The sequence below is a fragment of the Chiloscyllium plagiosum genome, unplaced genomic scaffold (genome assembly GCF_037043375.1).
Source record: "Chiloscyllium plagiosum isolate Xiang-an unplaced genomic scaffold, Cpla_swu_hap1 HiC_scaffold_18, whole genome shotgun sequence".
Classification (NCBI taxonomy): Eukaryota; Metazoa; Chordata; class Chondrichthyes; order Orectolobiformes; family Hemiscylliidae; genus Chiloscyllium; species Chiloscyllium plagiosum.
In genome coordinates, this window is record NW_028270156.1 from 82488395 (window position 1) to 82510134 (window position 21740).

At 40.9% G+C, this 21740-nt stretch overlaps 1 protein-coding gene across 1 annotated transcript in view; it reads right to left on the bottom strand.

Moving 5' to 3' along the window:
- Nucleotides 1–21740, bottom strand: part of LOC148147019 (uncharacterized) — a 205592-nt gene that overhangs the window by 117345 nt on the left and 66507 nt on the right. The window contains exons 5-6 of the mRNA XM_087996851.1: nt 9432–9628; nt 3243–3404 (exon numbers count right to left, since the gene is read on the bottom strand). The gene's annotated coding sequence lies outside the window, so the exon portion shown is untranslated. The remainder of the gene's footprint in view (nt 1–3242; nt 3405–9431; nt 9629–21740) is intronic.

The window sequence follows — 21740 nt, forward strand, 5'->3', positions numbered from 1 at the left end:
CTCCCATTCCTAGACGTGATGGTACAGAGAACACCAAACGGAGAATTCACCACAAGGGTACACAGGAAAGCCACACACACAGACCAAGTCCTAAACTATGAAAGTAACCACCCCAACACACACAAACGAAGCTGCATCAGGACACTATTCAAAAGGGCCACAACACACTGCAGTACACCAGAACTGCAAAAAGAAGAAGAGGAACACCTATACAAGGTATTCGCCAAAAACGGATACCCGCGCAACTTCATCAACAGATGCCTAAGAGAAAGACCACGGAACGAGGACATACCACAACCAAAAGGACTAGCCACACTACCATACATCAAGAGCATCTCGGAACTGACAGCCAGACTACTGCGACCCCTAGGACTCCTAACGGCACACAAACCAACAGCCACGCTCAGACAACAACTCACCAGAACGAAGGACCCAATATCCAACATGAGCAAGACGAATGTAGTGTACAAAATACCATGCAAGGACTGCACTAAACATTATATAGGACAAACAGGAAGACAGCTAACAATCCGCATACATGAACATCAACTAGCCACAAAACGACACGACCAGCTATCCTTAGTAGCCACACACACAGACAACAAGCAACATGAATTCGACTGGGACAACACTACTATCATAGGGCATGCCAGACAGAGAACAGCCAGGGAATTCCTAGAGGCATGGCATTCATCCACAAACTCCATCAACAAACACATCGACCTGGACCCAATATACCAACCACTACAGCGGACAGCTGAAACTGACAACCGGAAGCGGCAGGGACAGACCACTATAAACACCGGAGGAAACATCAAAGAAGCGCTTCGCAGGAGGCTCCCAAGCACTGATGATGTCGCCTAGCCAGGGGACGAAACGTTTGCAACAAAAACTTCCAGCTCGGCGAACAGAACCACAGCAATGAGCACCCGAGCTACAAATCTTCTCACAAACTTTGAACCCTTCCTATTGAAGTACCATCCCAATGCCTTTAAAACATTTCTAGTTGTAATTGTACTCCTCTGCACCACTCTGGCAACTCAAACCATATATGCAGCCTGAAAAGTTTACCCCTCACGTGCTTTTTAAATCTTCCTCCTCTTACCTTAAAACTTTGCCCTCTAGTTTTGCATTCCCATGCCCTGGGAAAATGACCTTGGCCAATCACCCTGTCCATGCCCCTCATGATTTTATAAACCTCTACGAAAACCCATCAGCCTCCAATAGGCCATGGGAAAAATGCTTCAGCCTGTGCAGCCTCTTCCTCGAACTCAGTCCCCGCAACATCTTTGTAAATCTTTTCTGCACTTTCTAAAGGTTTACATCATTCCTATAGAAAGGCGACCAGAACTGTATGCAGTATTCAAGAAGTGGCCTCACCAATGTCCTGTACAGCTGCAATGTAATGCCTCAACCCCTACAGTCAATGTTCTGTCCAATGAAGGCAAACATTCCAAATGCCTTCTTCACCACCCCTTCTACCTGCAACTTCACTTTCAAGGAACTATATACCTGCATCCCGAGACATCGTTTTTTTCCAGCAACATTCCCCAGGGCCCTACCATTAACTGTATAAGATAGTGACTAGACTGAGAACTTTAAAAATGAGATTTGGTCGAGAACTTTAAAAATGAAGGTTCTGAAACTGTCATGGACGGAGAAATGTTTTCACTTGTGAGGCTGACCTGAACAGGAAGTTAACATTAATGAATCAAATCAGAAATTCAAAACAAAACATTCTTCCCTTACAAAAGTGACAACATGGAACAACATGACAACTAGTACCAGGAATGCTTAAGTGAATATCATGAATATCTTTCAGGAGAAATTGGATTGGTATCTCAGGGAGAAACATACAGAAGGATGCAGTGATGGGATGAGACAAAGTGGGGGTATACACCTATGGAGACTAAGTATGTGCACCCGTCTGTTGGGCCAAAAGGCAAGTTTTTCTGCTGTAAAGTCTCTGTAAATGTCGTGGTCTCCTTAAGTTAAGAACCATTTAGTCACCCAATAATTTGGAAACAAAGGGGTCCCACTCGGGTATAAAAGAGAAAAAGAAGAGGCATCCCTTCATAAGGTTATACAATTAACATCCACTACTGAAGGTACCTCTGCAGAGAGAGCGGTTTAATCTTTGGCTTCTCAGTAGCAGTGGAGTGCAGAGTTTTAATCTGCGCTTTGGTTTAACTCGAGCTAGCAGCATCAAGATCTTTATTGCGTCTAGCTTGGGCCTTCTTAATAATCCCATCATACGACTGAAAGCAATATGGTGAGAAGAGGACATTAAACTTTGGGATTAAAAGAAGTACGCATGACACTACTTTGCTAACTGCACAAGACAAACTTTTCTGAATGACAAATCTAATTTTAGTGATCTGTAAATTTGCTGTGGTTCTGTTCGCCAAGCTGGAAATTTTTGTTGCAAACGTTTCGTCCCCTGTCTAGGTGACATCCTCAGTGCTTGGGAGCCTCCTGTGAAGCGCTTCATAAGATTTGTAGCTCGGATGCTCGTTGCTTCACAGGAGGCTCCCAAGCACTGAGGATGTCACCTAGACAGGGGACGAAACGTTTGCAACAAAAACTTCCAGCTCGGCGAACAGAACCACAGCAACGAGCACCCAAGTTACAAATCTTCTCACAAACTTTGATATGTAAATCTGTTGAGCACAAAATTAAGAAAGATTAACAGGGATATCAAAAAGCACAGTTGGTTGAATGTCATCAAAAACAAGTTTATTTATTCCTGATTTTCCGCTCAAGGCCTTGCACACACCATTCAACATTAAAGCAATCCATATATGCAGCATTTAACAAGAAAAAGGCCCCAAAGCTGTTTTATTAAAGAATAGTGAGATATCGGTGAGGAAGAATGAAATATAAGATCAGAATATACAAGGTACCATTGGACAAAGGAAGCTCTTGAAAGTAGGAAGAGAGGAGGCTATGAAGAGGAATTTGAGGAAAAAGGTTTGAATGAAAGTTAAGCAGAATATATAAACTCTTATTCGTGGCGGAGAAAAAAAAAGAGGAAGGAAACCTGCTAGATCACTTTTTCTTAAGAAGTCAAGAACAAAAATTCATAGCCCCCAACAATTTAATTTAAGGAGATGGATGCTGATTTGGTTTTGGAAACGTAATATGGAAACATGTGAAATGTTCTGAACTGCAATCTCTTCAAGGTCGCACTTTCCAAACATCCCCAGCTGAAATCCGCAGCGTAATGGTGGGTTCAATCTCACCTGTAGTTGTTTGATGAGGCTGGCTTCCTGCGCTTTCAATCGCTCCTTTTGATGTTTCTTGTGCTCTTTCTTCAGCTTGTCCACGATTGGACTTGCACTTAATAAGTTCGTCCTTCAGTGCAAGCATCCTGGTCTCAACATCACTCTGGACTGACGTAGTTTCTGTAGTAGATCCACCCAATGAATGTTAACAGGTCTCATGACAAACAAACTCATTTGGACACTAACATTAGTAGATAAGAGATATATGCGAACCTGCATAACACTTGGTCACACTTCTCTCAACCTGTTCAACAACTTTAACCAAACCTGCAATGCCCCTGACAAAACCCTCATGCAATGGACACGCTGACCACTTGGGGGCCACAGTGTCGCCATACACACCAACGAATCAGAACTGCAGTGTCACCATACACACAGGCCGATCACACGGCAGAACTATCTGAGCAGTCAGCATCGGTAAGCATGATGCAATTACTGTTAGAACCATATTGAGGAAATAGACAAAATGAGAAGCTAGAGAATATAAGCTTGCAAAAGATGTGCATTTGAAGGACAGGAGAGGAATGGGATTTGGAAAGGAATTCTGCAATCAGGCTACAATGCATGGCCATGATTTAGGTTAACTCTGGAAGAGATGCAACAGTCAGAGAACTTAAAATCATAAGAGGTTGGAGGACGATGTTAGACTAAAAGTCAAAAGGTAAGGCAGGGATTAATCATGGACGACTTTCAAAAATGTGACAATTAGACTGGAGAAGTTAGAAGATTAGGAGGCAAAAGTCATTAAAGACAGGCTGATAATTTTCACAACAAGAGCTCTTTCCAGAATACAGGCAGCAGAGCTTTGGAAGTGCTCACATTCATGGAGTACAAGGAGAAACATCTGACCAGAAGAGGATGGAATTATCAAGTCTGTTAGTGAGAGCTATGGATGGTGAGGGAGGAAACATGTAACTTTACAGAGACAGGTTTGTGGTCAGTAAATGCTGGGTTCACTCAAGGCTGGAATATGCTGCTGAGATATAAAGGGTTTGGATCAGCTGAAGATAGCAAATGGGAGGCGGGACTAGCAAAGAGATACATCTGCGGAGTCAGAAACAGTTTGAGTTGATTTTTTCTTTGGTGAATACTTCCGTTGTATGCAGTTTTTTTCTGAAAAGCTGGTGGTATTCTTTCTCCAATTTAGACAGATGCAACATGACCGAAGTTACAGACCAATGAAATCAAACCTGCATCAGTATTCAGCTCTTACTGTTTGATCTCAAGGGATTCCAATGGAACCTGACATAACTACATGTTAACAGACAATCCAACACACTTCTGCTGAGTTACTCTGGGCTGTCGACCTCAATGATGGTGACAATACAGTAATAAGCAAACCTAGAGGGAAAACCTTCTGTGACAGAATTCATGTTATGATCCCACTACGCAAGATGGTCAAACTCGAGTTCAACATAATAAAAAATCTGGAATTAAGACTCTAATGAAAACCATGAATCCAATTTCGATTGTCAGAAAAATACCCATCTGGTTTACTAATGTTCTTCAGGGAAGGAAACTGCCATCCTGACCTGGTCTTGTCTCCAGGTGATTCCAGACCCACAGCAATGTGGTTGACTGATACTAAACTGCTCTGTGGACAATAATGGATGGCCAACAAATACTGGCCACCCAGCAATGCGCACAGCCCACAAGTAAAGTAGAACAAAATTCCTTTACTGAATACTGCATCAAGCCCACATCAGGTGCTATTCTCACTTTCACACAAAACAATAGGCTCGAGAATGACCATTCCTCAGTGTTGTGTTATACTCTCAGCCATGCTACATTTTAAAAAATAAATGCACATTGTGTTGAATTTCGAAGCACATCAAATCACTTGAAGTAACATCTGTGAATCTTGGTCATGTTTGAAATTTCCTACCTGACTGTGTCACAGAAACAGATTCATCAGACCAGCCGCCACATGACCAGCTGTCAGCCGCTTGGCGGGAGTTTAGAATAGGTCTGCCATGCGCACTGACGCTGGAGCTGATTAACTGGCCATCTTGCTTTGATGTACTCTCAGTCACCTTTGAGGAAGGAGACTGAAAAACCAGAGAAGGAAGCAAACATTAATTCCATTCCGACAATATTTTTAAAGGTTATGAGAAAGGAAGAAGTAGGATAAGAAAGGAGATTGATTTCAAGCTTCCCTCTGGGTGTCATGGTGGCTCAGTGGTTAGCACTGCTCACATGAGGAATTGTGTGTGGAGTTTGCACTTTTCCCCTGTACCCACGTGTGTTTCCTCCCTCAGTCCAAAGATGTGCGGTTAGGTGGATTAGTGACAACACCACTAGGCCATCTAGAATTATGGGGGCGTTGAACAATCTTTCTTCCGAAGTTCTTGAATTCTATTCACTCCATAATATAAAGCACAGATTTGAGGTAAAGCTTTTATTGCTCTATGAACCTATTGTTACAAATCACCATCCTTCATAGCACCTGGTCTGCTCCCACTCAAATTACAATTACTACTGGTACTTATAATCTAAAATTTTTAAAAAATACACTGCCACACACGCACCCGCCAACACAATTCTACCTGTCATATTTAAACATTCCTACTTCTTCTCAAACCGCCTCACAGCTTCCTTAACTTTTCCAAAACACTAAACATTCTTCTTATTTTACAATATTCTGATTTTCAACACCACATGCTTGGCACATAATCAAATTATGAAATTAACACCGAAAAGAAAAATGCCCTGAGAAGCAAGCCCTACCAGACACAACTACTGACTTGAACCACTCTGGGACTTCCCCAAGTCCTTTTTCAATTTTCCACCCTTCGTTTAAATCCAGTTTGGTATGCCTCCCTTAATTCCATGCCAATTAATCTCATGCATGATAACTTTTCAAATAGTGCTTTTTTTTAAAAAACAAGCGCATGTACACATCCATCATATCTCCACATCTTAAAGTTGCGATTTTTCAAGCATAGTCATCACTTTTGAAATTTACTGTGACCGATTTATTTCGCAGTTACCTGTTTTCTTCCTGATTTACCTTTAAAACCTTGCATTTACCATAAATCCTTCACGTAATAAAACAAGCCAAGTAGCTCCACAGAAATAGAATAAAACATATTCCTGAACCTCATAGTGATCCAAGGGCAGATGTGACATCTTTCATACAGTTTGAGTGTCTTGAAAGAGGAAAGCGACATAGATAGAAGCAAAGTTCAGGGAGGGAATTAAAGAGGTCACTGTCTTAGTAACTGAAGGCTCTTCCATTAATGGAACAATGAAAATTGAAATTCTCAAAGACTGTAAATGAAGGAATACAAATCGCTTGCCTGCAATGTATAATCATGTACATTAATTTAATGATTGGTTCTGTCCTTCACAAACCGGCTTTGTGGAGTAGAACAGGTAGTATAATACAATCTTCAAGTCTGGAAGAATGAAAGGCATTGCCGTGGTTTCTGCAGTGGAAGAACGGAGGTGAGATCGATAATCTGAGATTTGGTAAAGTGTTGAAGCAGACCTTTTGAGTCCACATCAACCCTCCGAAGACCAGCCAACCCAGAGCCCCCTCCCACAGCTATCCACCAAGCCCACACATATTTCCCATGCCTACACAAAATACCTATACTTTCCCACATTTCTATTCCTATTCCCCTTTAGAATTCCCATTTTCTGTCGCTCCAGTTTCCAATTACTTCTCAGAATTTCTGTTTCATCCCACTCCCATGGATCCTATTCCCACTCAGAATTCCCATTCCCCTCACACCTCCATTTTCCATTCAGCCTCAGAATTCCCATTCCCTCAGATCTCCCATCCCCTGCCAACAGTGTTTCCCATTCTCTCCGTCTCCTGTTTCCCATTTTCTCTCAAAGTATCCATTCTCGGCCACTCCTATTTCAATTTCCCTCTCAGAAGTCTTATTCTTTCCCACTCCCATGTTTCGCATTCCCTCTAAAGAATTCTTGATCCCAAACAATGCCCAATTTTCCCCTCGTTCTATTGCTCATTCACTCGCAGAATGCCCATTTTCTCCAACCCACATTTTCTTTTAGATTAGATTAGATTAGATTAGATTAGATTAGATTAGATTACTTACAGTGTGGAAACAGGCCCTTCGGCCCAACAAGTCCACACCAACCCGCCGAAGCGTAACCCACCCATACCCCTACATTTACCCCTTACCTAACACTACGGGCAATTTAGCATGGCCAATTCACCTGACCTGCACATCTTTTGACTGTGGGAGGAAACCGGAGCACCCGGAGGAAACCCACGCAGACACGGGGAGAACGTGCAAACTCCACACAGTCAGTCGCCTGAGGCGGGAATTGAACCCGGGTCTCTGGCGCTGCGAGGCAGCAGTGCTAACCACTGTACCATCGTGCCGCCCACTGGCAAAAAACATGCAACATATCTCTCTACCTGTTTACTGTGTGTTGCGACATGTTCAAAATCCTGGGAATAAACATCATCTGTGAATTTTCTATTCCCTTCCAGAATTCCATTCCTGCTAAGCCCATGTTGTGGACGTGAAAATCGATCATCCAATAATTATGTTTGAAGACCAGAAGATTTCCCAACTCGAGATCATATCTGTTCAGTAATAGTCTCAACAGAATTGTCTCTGCTTAAACTGTGTTCTCTTGGAACAAGCACACTCAATATTCCATACTATTTCGTCTTTCAACTCTTTCAAGATCCAAGTATTAATTATGTCAGGAGCTGTCAAGAAAATACAATTTATATTTTCTTTCCGACATCTATGAATGCTTTCAATTTTGTCAAGACAGAGTTCCTTGAGCAATTGGGGTACCCAGTGGCACCCTGTCCACATGGTTTTTGTGAAGACTGAATAGTGGCCCTCACATCTATGATGGAGGTACAAAGATATTCCTCAGTAGGAGCATCAAGGTAGTTATCAGAAGCAGGATGAGAATTCCTGTAAATAACCATGCTTTTCTAGCATTGAGATATGGAAATTAATTGCAAAACCCCTGGTGCTACTAGGACCAGCTCACCTGGGATTGATATTGAGTGAAGCCAAGGACTTTCTATTTTCTGTAGCCTTATATGAGATTATGGTCTCATTAGAAACAGTTTTAGTAGCAAAAAACATGCAACATATCTCTCTACCTGTTTACTGTGTGTTGCGACATGTTCAAAATCCTGGGAATAAACATCATCTGTGAAAATCCTATGGTCAGGAATGGTGGTCATTCTAACGGCTGCTTATGGTGTTTCCAGAGTCTGTGTAGGTGAAAAATCTAACCTCCTCAGGAATTGAACTGTCACTGTGGGACTGGGAGCAAGATGGCACAGGATTTTCTTCCTCACTGCATGTGTCTGGAGAAAATAACACTACACGGGACATTTATACAGCAATGGATTGACAGTGCTTAAAGTGAGATACACAATTCAACATGATTGTTTCACAACTCCATCCTCCTTTTAATGCATTTTTTTTCAGATATGAGTCAGAACGTCACAAGGGGAGTAAGTTAGAAACAGTGACCCAGAGAAAGTTGAGTATGCCCAGCTCACTGATGAAAAACAACTTATGCTAACTCACATACTGTCAGACATATCCGGTAAAAGTCAAAGTACAACATTCTATGCAGTACTGGGGTTATAGTTTTATGTTACTGCTAATGGGGAAGAATGAAATTAATTATCAATACTGCAAAGAAAATTAGATTTTCTGTGTTAACAAAGTGGCTACATAGTCTTGCGAAAACAACATTCAAGCTCTGACACTGATAATAACTTTTGCTTCTTCTCAACTCTGCATGTAATACACAACCGCTGGCAGTAAAAAGAATTAAGATCTGAAACTACAGCCTCTCCAAAGAGGGTGAGTGGGAAACTGCACTCGACTCTAGTATCAAGGTACCATTGAGAAGGATGATAATTCCAACATCTGAGCTATGTTGATTAAACAGATCACCGCAGATGCTCGGGAAATGCGATATCCTGAATAAATGAGACAGGCAAAGTAAAAGGCCAGTTTACACCTCGCTTCTTCTGCATTAATCCAGACTGATGACATTTCTACATCAATACTCCACCTCACTCGTGCCATGACAATCAGCGATAAGAAAGCGCACTTGAAAGCAGTCAAAACCACAGGAAATGCATTACTGTCTCGAAGAGAAACATGAAACAGAGGCTGACATTACCATTTGATTCTGAAATCTTCTCGTTTGCCTCTCTCTTTGCCATTTTTGGTTTGTGCTCCTTGCCTGAAGCAGCCAGAGCCTGTTTTTGCATTCGCCAAGTCACAGCTTTCTCAGCATCGAACCGCCGCTTCCACCCGAGCAGCTCCTCTGCCTGCTGTCGCTGATGCATCAATTTCTGCTCCCGTTTAGTGAGGAACCTGATGGACATACAAGCAGTACGGGACAGAGAGAAAGAAAGTATTAGCAAGCTGCTGATATTCATTTCTAAAATCTGGATATTAACCTGCAGCTCAAAACGTATAATTCTTACATTTTAAATTCAACACTGTTTGGGTTATAGTTTCACAACACGAGTAAAATTCAGGGCAAGGACTCCTTGTACAATTCACACATCCTAGAATATTACAGCACTACTAACAGGGCTGCATGTAAACTGGCTAAGTCCAGTTAATCAATACATTCAGAAGGATTTCCTCCAAGTTTGATGACGCAATTTAGTCAAAACCGTCAACTTCAACCTGCAATGTTGCTCTCAACAAAAATTTCAGGCTGACACAAAGCTCACCACCCCACTGCAATGTGGTAACTGGGCCCAGGCCAGGAATTGGAACCGGGACATTTGTGGACTCTGATCACAGAGCAAGTGAGCAAACACAATTCTGACAGATTAATCCTCAAAGATGAGTAGCAAGTTTGAGACAAGGTATGCCTTCCTTCTTTTAGCATAATCGTAATTCTTATTTATAGTAGTGTTTTGCAAAATATAAAGAACTATGTGTTTTTGTTTTGTCATGGTTGGGGAGTTTTATCCTAGTTGATCACAGTTGCTGCCTCTTGCTCCCCAAGTCGAATCATAGGATTTATAACAAAACAATAAACTGCAGGTGCTGGAGATCTGAGTCCCAGAAACAAAGTGCTGGGGAAACTCAGCAGCTCTGAGTGCATCGCTGAAGAGAGAAAAAAAGTTCATTTCAAGTTCACTGACTCTTCGTCTGAACGGAAAAAGGTCACTGAACTTGGAAAATACAATGTATTTTTTTCCCCTCGGAGATGCTGCTGGACCTGCGGTTCTCCAGCACTGTGCTTGCTATATTGAACTTTATTTGCAAAACAGAATGGAAAAATACAAATTGCAAAAGTGAAAGGTTCATTGCAAACATGAGCATAGTGTCCACACTTGAGTTACACAAGCACGTCTCAGTTTATAAACAAGATCTAACTCAAAGTAACATTCCATCTCAAAACTAGCCACGTTACAGCAGTAATAAAGCTTATCCACCCACATAGGCACTTCAGCACAACATCCTGCAGTGTTGCACACAGCCACTTTTACCAAAGAATGAGCACATGTCACAAAATTGAAGGCCGAGAGCACGTCTCTTCAAAGGAGCTGAAATCAAACTCTCAATTTTTGGACGGCTTTTTGATCATACCTGATTGAACACTTAAGTCTCAGAGCATAATCTTTGCTTTTTTAAACAAAGTTTGTGGGAAATATCCCACATCTTGCTAACAGTTCTGTTAGATCTGATACATAGAGCTAAAGGTCAATCAAACATCACAGTTTCCATTCACTTCTACAAAGAGCTGACATCATATTTCTTCAGGATTTGAAGAATTTTATAAATTGTTTGTAAAATCAATTGTCACATTAAAGAACTGGATAATAAATGTCATTGTATGCAATGAGAGTGAAGCCTGTGGCAGCAGATTTAGCTTTGGAGGGCAGTGTGTGTACTTTCTAAATTCTGGGAGCACTTTGGGAGACTGCTCCCAGATGGTGATAATGAGCATATCTGGAATGCACTGTTTAGATGTGGGAATACTTGGGAGACAATCTGCGGTTTCATTAGTACGTGACTTGCGTTGTTGGTGTACAGTAAGCACTTCATAAAGTTATTTATGTATTGTTTTTGACTACATGGATGGTATTCATACATGCCAGGTTGCCTTCAATAGTGTAAATGCATCTATTGTAAATAATTGGAATATTCCAGAACTGCCCAGTGCTTGGCAAATTCAGTGGGGACAAAAAAAATCACATTGAGTAATTTGAAATTAAGAATCCAAGAGGACTTCAATACTTCGGTGATTAATTCAAATAATTAAATGGAGTGCTCACATTTGAAATACCTCTTGCCCATACGAATGGATGGACTGACAAAACTGGGACCAAATTCCTAGCTGTGTGTGTGTGAAATGTCCTTTGATAATGTAACCTGCATTTAGCAACAACAATTTGGCAAGCTCGGAAATTTAAAGAACAATACTGGCTTCATTGCTGCTCCAGTCAGATTCTAAGCTCTATGAAAAACAAATGTTCAGGTTTATACCCTGAAACACGTGTTTCTTCTCCAGATCCTGCAAGTTTCCCCAATGAGCACAATCAATCCAAATGATGTTGCTAACTTTGGCCAACTCATTTCTTTCCTAGACTCTATAGCCTGAAGAGTGACCAGAAGCAATTACTCCACATATGTGGTAACATTACCGATGAAAGATTTTCCAACAGAATTGACTTCCATATATTCAGTGCCCAGAACAGATAAAAAGCTTGTGACCTTTTATAGAACAATGATTCAGAGGGAGTAAAATGCTAACCTTTTCTTGCTTAACAATCTAGCTGCCTAAATTTTAAAAATGAACACTTCTTAATAGTTCACTAGATCCTAACGAAATATTTTGTGCGAAACAATTCACATGATACATAGTTACTCAGATACAAAACAAGTTTGGTCATTGAAGAGCCCAGAGGGAAGGGTAATGAGTTTGATGTACCTCAATCATCATTTCAGGTGCATTCGCTGCATAAATCCTCCTTTTCTTCCTTGAAGTATTCAGCTTCTTGAATAATTGAGAGAATGAAATCACAGTTGTACAACACACAATCAGACCCTTCATTCCAACTTGGCCATGCTGACCAGATATCCCAACTTAATTTAGTCCCATTTGCCAGCATTTGTTCCATATCCCTTTAAACACTGTCCACTGATTATCGGTTTATTTTAATTTATCAGCACTTGAAACACTGACATTTTCTTCTCCCAACATTGGTAAAGGAAATCATAAATTCATTCATCCAAGTTAATTTTGTAATCTTTCACAAAGAAACAAGTGAGAACAACAAATGACTGAGTGCAATACAAAATACTGCAGCTGCGCTATCTGGAAACACTCTAAAGGTCAGGCACTATTAATCTTTCCGGTCAATGACCTTGTTCTCGCTAAATACAACATACAGGCAAAGCAGAAGTAAAGTAGAATTTGAAAGGATGTATAATGACCCAATTGGCACTGCCTCATGGCACAGCTTTATGTAACCTATCAATAGTTGAATGGCATTTCATGCAGCTTGAAAAGAACAATAAATGAACAGGAGGAGTTGGGGACAGTGGGTGCAAAAATGTCTCTTTCACAGATCTGCATAATTCAGGGTTACTAAATCACTGATACTGCACGAGTTTGCCAGTATGGTTCCAATTATTGACAATAATTTGGTAACATCTTAGCCTTCACATAGTTAAGGTAAATGTGAGATATCTGAATTTCATGAATTGGTTCCGATTGCAGTTTGATCAACAAAAAAATATTCTTGGTTTAATCTACTCAAAGGAGAAAGTGAGGTCCACAGAATCTGGACATCAGAGTCAAAACGTATGGTGCTGGAAAAGCACATCAAGTCAGGCAGCATCCGAGAAGCTGGAGAGTCCATGTTTCGGGCATAAGCCCTTCATCGAGAATCACAGGAAACACAAGCTTCAGAAAAAATAACTGGCATAGACTTATGCCAATACAAACGTAGAAGTGTCAGAGCATGTTACTATCAGATTACATACTAATCTCAGATTGGATACCATTCAGTGCAAAGCATTTCAATATGATCTTTACATATTGACAACTAAAACAGAAGTTGTCTAAAATTACAAGCTCGAGAATGATTCAAGGATTATACCTGGAAATAAAGTTCGTGAACAAGAATAGCAAAGTGAAGTCCCATCAGTATCGCCTTGGGCAGTGTCAAGGTAAGAATTTGAGAGCAGAGTTGCTACTTTGGTGTAATTTTCAGTCTGGCCAAATTGCAGCGCAAATCTGTTCAATTTTATCTGCAAATTATTGAATGCAAAATCATTCTTGCACTATAATGACACAGTATTTTGGGATGTCATTTTTAAAATATATTATTTTCAATGTTACTCACAATTAAGAGTGATCACTTGGTGCTGTCTGCTTAACACAGTAGGATAGGACTTAATGGAAAAAAAAACATTATAACCCAAATTCAGAGTCACTAATTCATTGATCTAGCATGGGTCCAGCATTTACAAATAATGGATTTAAAATAAAACAGATACATTTACAAACTATATTGGAGTACAGTCAAGTTTCTTACCAAAAGTGACAGGATTGGACAGAGTCTGCATGGATTTAAGAGAGGGGAATCGTACTTAGCAAATCTACTGCAAGTTTGAGGATATAACTAATAGAATTGATATGGGACAACCAGTGGATGTTACTTTGACTTCAGAAGACTTTTGATAAGGCCCCACAGAAGAAATTAGCATATAACATGTGCGATTGGGCGTAGTGCCTTTGCATGGATAGAGAACTAGTTGACAGACAGGAAACAAAGAGTTGGAATAAACAGGTAATGTTCTGAGTGGTAGCCAGTGACCAGTGAGGTACTACAGAGATCAGTGGTTCAAACTCAGTTATTCACAATATATAATGATGATTTAGATGAGAAATCTATTACTATTTGAAGTTTGTGGATGACACAAAGGTGGGTGGAAAGATGAACAGTGAGGAAGATACAGAGATGCTTTAGTGTGATTTGGATAAGTTGAGAGATTGAGAAAATGCGTGGCAGAAGAAATATAATTTGGATAAATGTCAGATTTTTGTTTGCAAAAGCAAAAAGGGAAATTATCTGAATAGAATGGGAAAGGGGGAGGTGCAACTAAAGGTGTCTTTGTCTACCAGTCACTGAGAGTAAGCATGCAGGTGCAGCAGACAGTGAAGGCAAATGGTATGTTGGCCTTCATAGTGGGGTAAGCCAGTACCAGTGGTCATAGTCTTAAGGATATAGGATTAGGCTATTCAAAAGTGAGATGTGGAGACATTTCTTCATCCAGATAATGGTGAACAAACAAAATATTCTGCCATAGAATGTATTTAAGGACAAAACATTGAATATTTTTAAGGGTTAGGTATTCTTCGGGATAAAGAGAGCAAATGATATGCGGAGAAAGTGGGAACAAGTTTTGCATTTGGATAATCATCCATGATTATACTGAATGACAGAGCAGGCTCAAGTGTCTTATTAATACTTTTGCTTTTTCTGTTTCTAACAGGAAAAAAAGGCAACTATTTCTAAAACTTTGCTTATCTGGATCACAAAAGAAAATCTTAATTTTTTTTAACAGTCTCTTTAATTATTTACATAAACACAATTATTACAAATTTCCAGTGGTATTTAATTCAGGCTGGGAGAGGGTGCTAGTTTCTGTTAGTTTTCCAATATTACAACATTCACACAACAAACATAATTCATATTTAAAATTCTGCATGATTTTTCAATAATTCCAGTAATTCTGTGTGAATTTATTCAGAAATATAGTACAGCCTACCACATAATCAAGGCCATTATATCGAAATTTTCACATCACATTGTATAACACAAAGAGGTCTTCAATTAAACTGGATTATCATGAAATACAATTACATTTCTGCAAAATGACAAAGCTGTTTGTCCTCTCATGATTAATTAATGAATAAATGTTCATTTAAATGTAGCGTTCTAGCAAAAATACTATTTAACACAGGTTAAGTTCATAGCACATTGACTGCAGATTGTGTACACAGCTGCACTGTAACCACAGGGTATATTTGTGTTACTTGCTTTTATTGAAGATTATTTCTGGAATAGGAGGGTTGCCTTTGAAATCACTATTTGTTGTTCATTCCCAATTGCCCTGAAGTGGTGGTATGCTGCCCTCTTGAAGGTACACCCACAGTGCAGTCAGGATGTGTTCCAGATTTAGTGACATGATTCCAATTCAAAACGTTGTGCAGCTTGCAGGGGAACTGGGTGGTGGTAGCATTAGTAAGGGAGCAGTAGCTCCCATTGTCTTAAGATGGCACAGATTATGGGTTTGGAAGATGCTGTCAAAACAGCCTTGGTTAGCTGCTACAGTGCATCTTATGTATTGTACACACTGCTACAAATGTGTGCCGTTGACGAACAAGTCAATGGGTGGGGTGTCAACCAAGTTGGCTGCTTTGCTCAGGACAATGTCAAGCCTTTTCCTTGCTTTTGGAGCAGTACTCATTCCAGCACATAGAGACTGTTCCATCACACTCCCAAAAAGTGCCTCCCAGGCTTTAGACAGTTACTCATTGCAGAATATCCAGCCACTGAGCTGCTCAAGCAGCCAGAGTTTATGTGGCTCATCCAGTTACAATCCCATATAAGTTATCCTTCCATCAATGCCATGCCCGTTTCTCCAAAGAGAAAGAAAATGGTAGATGAACAACCCAGCTACAGATAGAAATGCCAACGGTCAACTTGCAAAAATGCTGCTTCCAATGCAAAAAGGGGGACATAAAATTGTGTTTTCTGTGGGAATTTCCGAATGAGCTACAGAAAAGCATTAAAGTATCAAACTTCATTTTGAATGCAGTTTAAAACAAAATATAAAAAAGGGGAAATGAAATAGCTCTGAAACAAGATTAAATTCAAATTATAAATCAACACAGAAATCCTGCCATTGCTAAAATTATCCAAAATGCTCGTGAGTTTGTCCAGCATGCCACTAAATGCAGCACTGAGCCCTGAATTATATTGGTTATCAGTACTTTCAATTTAAACAAAGATCTAAAATCCGAAAAGACTATTAAACTGACAGGGGTTTTAACAAACGTAGCTGCATGTAGTTGGAGGTTCTGATGTCCACTGCGACAGTTACATACAAATTAAGTTTTCACATTCATCAGAATACCTCAAACGTTCACCAAAGACACATTGTACTCTTAAAGGGGCATTGCTATTGGAAAATTCAAGCTTGCAAATCGAATTTTAGATTTCTTAAAGCTACATGTATCAAGATCAGTGGGCTGCTAACTCTTACAGACTATTTTCGAACATCCAACTCAATGTTAAACAAGTCAATCTTTAATAGTATCCTGTTAGCACAAGCAGCTCCAGATTGCTTGCATAACTTCAACTTTTGCTTTCACAGTAATGCGCCTTTTAAAGCACGTTCCTGATTAATTATAAAGTCTGCAGTATATTGGCAACTAGCAGTTTGCTGCATCTAGGTGAAGCCTCGACTAAGGCAAAGGAGTGCACATTTCTCAGCACAATTCCTTTCCCTTTACCCTCCACCGACCCCCACATTACCCACATGCGTCTGATGAAAGAGAGTATGCTCGATCAGTGAGAAGCAGAGGTTGCACAGTACCTGCCCAGCTGGTTGTAGGTGTACAGCTGGAAATCGGGATGTTGGTTGAGAAAACAGACACTGAGAGAAGCCCAGGGATGAGATGAAAAGACATAAAAGAAGCAATGGACAGGAGACCAGAGTCTACAAAAGAAGGAGCAAAACGAAAAAACGCTGCGGAATATTACCCCAAAATTGCTTTATCTTTTAGATACTGAGCTGAAAATGTGGTGCTGGAAAAGCGCAGCAGGTCAGGCAGCATCCAAGGAACAGGAGAATCGACGTTTCGGGCATAAGCCCTTCTTCAGGAATCTTTTAGATACTCAAGAAAACCTCAGAATTTAAACAAAAAAATCCAAGTATTCCATAAAACAATTTATATCGAACCTCCCTACACCTTCTGGCTCAACAAAACTCCTTCTGTTATGGTTCATTAACTTCAAATAGCAACAGAGCTGAGTAAAGCCAACACCAGCTCCATTTCTCTTTCTGACTTGGATAGTAGGAGAATCTCAAGAATTACCTTCCTAATGGTCCAACCACAGCTTACAAGTACCTCTGAAAAAGGGTGAGCATGTCAGCAGCATTGGGATACAGAATGAAGTAATGTTCCTCGCTGGTACACGCACAAGAAAAGTTAAATTCTGTTTGTTCACAAATCATTTCTGGGAATGAGGCAAGGGAAATCGAAAAGGGTGACTTAAATCAATATTCAAAATTCAGAACTCTGTGATGGATTATTCCACTTCACACCCAACCTCAAAAGCACACTAATCAGTCGTGTGAGTAAGTACAGCGTACTTCATCTCCAACTAACTAACATGTTTGGCAAAGAGGGAAAAGTTTAGTCGGTTATCTGTATTACTGAACTTTCCTTAAATGCCCAAGGGATTCTGATCTTTGCTGATCTGGCTGCAGAGACTTGACAAGGCAGATGTAAGACTGCAATTCACCGATCAACAAGAGGATTGCCATCTTTCACTCTTTCAATGTTGGAATTATGGAATTAAGCTCACAATGTAAGGGTTGCATAAACGTGACTCTAATTTTACAAAACTAAAACAGGGCCTGAATTAAGTGGGAGTTCATGGAATTAAAGGATACCACAATACTTCCAAGTCTTAATAGATTAAAAACAATGAAGAATTTATATAAACCCCAATACAACTCAATGTCAATTATTTAAAAGATGCAGTTGATCAGAGTTTCTCAAACCTGTTCCCACTTTGACACCATTTTAAGGGTTGTAATTTGTTAAAACCCAGAGTGTCTGGGTGGGGAAGGGTTTGACCATTGCGACCTTGGTGCTCATGGCACCAAACTTTCAGGTTGTGAACTCAAGTAGGGACTAACCTCGCATTTTGTAAAGACCTGCAGAAAATCATAACTGAAACCTTCTGATCCACTTGACACAATGCATTTCCCCGCCCGTTCATGTCATAAATTAATCTCAAATTTAAGAGGAAGTTGTACAGCAATTCACCTCGTGTGTTTTCAGTTTAAGTTAACCAATCTGATTAGGGCCTTTGGTTCTTTATCTTTCCAAGTGAAGTACAGATCTTCAAATATCACTTGACTATCAAAAATTACTACTTATCAGGTGAGGAATTATAGGTCTGGTTTCAACACTCCATGGCACTCTTTCGCAGTGGGGTGTGAAACAATCAATTCGAAAACCATCACTGAATATTTTGGAAATTGATATTTAGGATTTCTAGTCTAGATTTTATCGTACCATTGCACACAAATCATCTGTTAACATTTATTGTGCCTGATGCATGATGAAAACAGATGATTTAGGGTTAAATAAGACAGGTTCAGTTATATGCATTTTATTTCAGCAAGAGTACAACACTGCAGAAATATCACTATGGTCCACTCGTTATTTGAAGGTACTTTATTTGAATTAGTAACACTGAATTTTGCAAACTATTAGTTAATTATATACTGTCTTAAATGCAACTAATTCCTGTTATGGGATTACCAGATGAGAAAAAACTGCTATGGATCTGCTGGATTTTTTCTTCGAGATTTAAGTGTTGTAGGTTTATGCGTTGCTGCCTAAGGATCTTTGGTGAATATCTGCAATGCATCTTTAGATCGTACATACTGCTGTTATTGAGCATTAGCGGTGTAGGGAGTGAGTGCATGTGGATGTGGTGTCAATCAAACTGCCAGCATGTCCTGGATGGAGTCAAGCTTCTTGTGTTGTTGGAACTCCACCATTCCAGCCAAGCGGGGAGCATACCATCACCATTTTGGCTTGTGTGTTGGAGATGGTGAACAGACATTGGGAAGTCAGGAGGTGCGTTGCTCGCCACAGTAATCCTAGCCTCTGGCCTGCTCTTGTCGCACACTGTGTGTGGTATGTCCTGTTGAGATTCTGGTCAATGGTAACGCTCAGGGTTTTAATAGGGGGAAATTCAGAGATGGAGATTTATGTCAAGGGATGGTTGTTAGATTGTCTCTTATTGCAGATGATCGTTAACTGGGATTGTACAAATATTTCTTGCCACAAGCCTGTGCATTGATCAGTCCTTGCTGCATTTAAACATAGTTTGCTTCAGTATCTGAAGAGTTACAAATAGTGCTGAACATTGTGGATGTTCAGCAATGAGTGCACATTCTGACTTTATAATGGAGGGAAGGTCATTGATGAAATGGCTGAAGATGAGTGGAATCAGGTCAGTATCCTGAGGAACTCCTTCAGAGATGTCCTGGAGCTGAAATGACTGACCTCCTACAACCACACCCATCTTCCTACTTCGCAGGTATGACACCAGAAGAAAAATTTTCCCCAATACCCAATGTTTCCAATTTTGCTCAGCCTCCTTGATGCCACCGAATGTGGCTCTGAAGTCAAAACCTGTGACCTCATCTCACCTCTGCAATTCAGCTCGTTTGTCCATATTTGATCCAAGGCTGTAATGAAGTCAAGAGCTGAGTGGCCCAGGAAGAGCCAAACCTCGGCATCGCTGAGCAGATTATTGCTGAGCAGGTGCTTCTTGTTAGCATTGCAGATGACCCCTTCCATCATTTTATTGGTGATCGACAGTAATAGGGCGGTAAATGGCCAGGTTGGATTTGTTCTGCTTGTGTACAGGACATATCCGGGCAATTTTCTATGTTGTCGTTTTGACTCCAGAATTTTGTCATCCCATAGTATTTGCAGTATCCAGTGTTTCTAACCATTCCTTGGTATCGTGTGGATGAATCAAATTTATTAAAGATTGGTATTTACAAAGTTGGGGACCGCTGGCGAATGCCAAAATGGATCATTTACGCCTGACTGAAGATTTCTGCAATTGCTTGTGCCTTAACTTTTTCACTAATGTGTTGTGCTCTTTCATTATTGACGATAGGGATACTTGAGAGTCTTCTCTTCCAGCAAGCTTTTTGTCAAAAAAAAAAGATTTTCCACAACCATTGACGACTGGATGCGACAGAACTACAGAATATAGATCTAATTCACTGATTGTGGGATCGCTTAGCTGTGCCTATCACTTGCTGTTTATGTGGTTTGGTGCACAAGTAGTCCCCTTTGATAGCTTCACGAGGTTGGCACTTCGCTTTTATGTACGAATGATGCTGCTTCAGGGATGCTCTCTTGCACTCTCCAATGAACCAGGGCTGATTTGATGCTAATGGTTCAGTGCGTGACATGCCAAACCATGAGACAGTAGATCGAGGAGTACAATTCTGCTGATGATGATGGCCCATAGTGCCTCATGGATACCCAGTCTCAAGTTCCTAAATTGGCTCAAACGTTTGTCCCAATTAGCATCGTGACTCTTAAGTGCTGTTTTTCCTGTAAGAACTGTTCACCTGAAGGGCTGTTATCATTGATGGTGGAGTAGCCCAAATTTCTCAATGAACAAAATCAATTCCACAATTATCTATGAAACTGATAGTTAACTCGTAGCACTTTGCAGTGAAGGTAAGTGTCGAGAGTGTAATGCTGGAAAAGCGCTGCAGGTCAGGCAATATCTGAGGATCAGGAGAATCGATGTTTTGGGCATAAGCCCTTCAACAGGAATGAGGCTTGTGTGAGGCTGAGGCATAAATGGGAGGTGGTGGGGTTGGAGTAAGGTAGCTGGAAAAGCGATAGGTGGATGAAAGTTGGGGAGAAGGTGATAATTCAGAGGGGGAATGATGGACAGGTTCAGAGGGCGGTGCCGAGTTGGAGGCTTGGGAATGGCATAACATGGGGTAAGGGGAAATGAGGCAGCTGTTGAAATCCACATTTATCCCGTGTGGTGTCAAGGTCCCAAGGCAGAATATGAGGCGTTCCTCCTCCAGGCGTTGGCAACGGTTTGAAGGTGGATGAGGCGCAGGACCTGCATGTCCTTGATGGATTAGATGGGGGTGTTCAAGTGTTCAGGCACGGGGCGGTGGGGTTGCTGGGTCCGGGTGTCCCAGAGACCTTCTCTGAAATGATTCGCAAGAATACATCCCGTCTATCCGATGTAGAGGAGACCACACCATTTGCAACGGATGCAATGGATGACATTGATAGAGGTGCAGGTAAATTTCTGATGGATGTGGAAAGATCCCTTGGGGCCTTGGACGGAGGTGAAGGGAGTGGTATAGGCGCAGGTTTTGCACCTGGTGCTGTGGTATCTCGGCACCACCCTCCGGATCCATCCATCACTCCCCACTTGGACTGATCACCTTCTCCTTTACTTGCGTCGACCTATTGCTTTCCCATCTACCTTCCCCCAAACTTCACCCTCTCCCATTTATCACTCAGTCCTGACCAACAAGCCTCATTCCTGATGAAGGGCTTATGCCCGAAACATCAATTCTCCTGTTCCTCGGATGCTGCCTGACCTGCTTTGTTTTCCAGCACCACATTCTTGACTCTGATCTC